Source organism: Vanellus vanellus (assembly GCF_965231255.1).
Source record: "Vanellus vanellus genome assembly, contig: HAP1_SCAFFOLD_164, whole genome shotgun sequence".
Lineage (NCBI taxonomy): Eukaryota > Metazoa > Chordata > Aves > Charadriiformes > Charadriidae > Vanellus > Vanellus vanellus.
In genome coordinates, this window is record NW_028127592.1 from 229,988 (window position 1) to 232,358 (window position 2,371).

Here is a 2,371-nt window from a genome sequence, read left to right on the forward strand (position 1 = left end):
TGAGTTTTTTGCTCCGGAGGCTGCCGAGAGTGAAAAACGGTGGTTTTGAGGATGGAGTCCAGAGGAAAGCAGAGAGGTCCAAAAGGTGTGGGGCATTTGAAGGGGTTCCCGGAGGCAGTGAGGACCAGCATGACTTTTCCCCGCTGGGGCCTTTGCTGTGCGAGCAGCGGCTGGACGTTGGCGTTTTTTGCTCCGGAGGCTGCCGAGAGTGAAAAACGGTGGTTTTGAGGATGGAGTCCACAGGAAAGCAGAGAGGTCCAAAAGGTGTGGGGCATTTGAAGGGGTTCCCGGAGGCAGTGAGGACCAGCATGACTTTTCCCCCCTGAGACCTTTGCTGTTGGAGCAGCGGCTGGACGTTTGCGTTTTTTGCTCCGGAGGCTGCCGAGAGTGAAAAACGGTGGTTTTGAGGATGGAGTCCACAGGAAAGCAGAGAGGTCCAAAAGGTGTGGGGCATTTGAAGGGGTTCCCGGAGGCAGTGAGGACCAGCATGACTTTTCCCCGCTGGGGCCTTTGCTGTGGGAGCAGTGGCTGGACGTTTGCGTTTCTTGCTCCGGAGGCTGCCGAGAGTGAAAAACGGTGGTTTTGAGGGTGGAGTCTACAGGAAAGCAGTGAGTTCCAAAAGGTGTGGGGCATTTGAAGGGGTTCCCGGAGGCAGTGAGGACCAGCATGACTTTTCCCCGCTGGGGCCTTTGCTGTGGGAGCAGCGGCTGGACGTTTGCGTTTTTTGCTCCGGAGGCTGCCGAGAGTGAAAAACGGTGTTTTTGAGGATGGAGTCCACAGGAAAACAGTGAGGTCCAAAAGGTGTGCGGCATTTGAAGGGGTTCCCGGAGGCAGTGAGGACCAGCATGACTTTTCCCATTTGGCTCCTTTGCTGTTGGAGCAGCGGCTGAACGTTTGCGTTTTTAGCTCCGGAGGCTGCCGAGAGTGAAAAACGGTGGTTTTGAGGATGGAGTCCACAGGAAAGCAGAGAGGTCCAAAAGGTGTGGGGCATTTGAAGGGGTTCCCGGAGGCAGTGAGGACCAGCATGACTTTTCCCCGCTGGGGCCTTTGCTGTGGTAGCAGCGGCTGGACGTTTGCGCTTTTTGCTCCGGAGGCTGCCGAGAGTGAAAAACGGTGGTTTTGAGGATGCATTCAACAGGAAAGCACAGAGGTCCAAAAGGTGTGGGGCATTTGAAGGGGTTCCCGGAGGCAGTGAGGACCAGCATGACTTTTCCCCCCTGAGACCTTTGCTGTGGGAGCAGCGGCTGGACGTTTGCGTTTTTTGCTTTACAGGCTCCCGTGTGTTAAAAACGGTGGTTTTGAGGCTAGAGTCCACAGGAAAGCAGAGAGGTCTAAAAGGTGTGGGGCATTTGAAGGGGTTCCCGGAGGCAGTGAGGACCAGCATGACTTTTCCCCAATGGGGCCTTTGCTGTGGGAGCAGCGGCTGGACGTTTGTGTTTTTTGCTCCGGAGGCTGCCGAGAGTGAAAAGCGGTGGTTTTGAGCATGGAGTCCACAGGAAAGCAGAGAGGTCCAAAAGGTGTGGGGCATTTGAAGGGGTTCCCGGAGGCAGTGAGGACCAGCATGACTTTTCCCCCCTGAGACCTTTGCTGTGGGAGCAGCGGCTGGACGTTTGTGTTTTTTGCTCCGGACGCTGCCGAGAGTGAAAAACAGTGATTTTTAGGATAGAGTCCACAGGAAAGCAGAGAGTTCCAAAAGGTGTGGGGCATTTGAAGGGGTTCCCGGAGGCAGTGAGGACCAGCATGACTTTTCCCCGCTGGGGCCTTTGCTTTGGGAGCAGCGGCTGGACATTTGCGTTTTTTGCTCCGGAGGCTGCCGAGAGTGAAAAACGGTGGTTTTGAGGATGGAGTCCACAGGAAAACAGAGAGGTCCAAAAGGTGTGGGGCATTTGAAGGGGTTCCCGGAGGCAGTGAGGACCAGCATGACTTTTCCACCTTGGAACCTTTGCTGTGGGAGCAGCGGCTGGACGTTTGCGTTGTTTGCTTTACAGGCTGCCGTGTGTTAAAAACGGTGGTTTTGAGGCTAGAGTCCACAGGAAAGCAGAGAGGTCCAAAAGGTGTGGGGCATTTGAAGGGGTTCCCGGAGCCAGTGAGGACCAGCATGACTTTTCCCCGCTGGGGCCTTTGCTGTGGGAGCAGCGGCTGGACATTTGCGTTTTTTGCTCCGGAGGCTGCCGAGAGTGAAGAACGGTGGTTTTGAAGATGGAGTCCACAGGAAAACAGAGAGGTCCAAAAGGTGTGGGGCATTTGAAGGGGTTCCCGGAGGCAGTGAGGACCAGCATGACTTTTCCCCGCTGGGGCCTTTGCTGTGGGAGCAGCGGCTGGACGTTTGCGTTTTTTGCTACAGAGACTACCGAGGGTTAATAACGGTGGT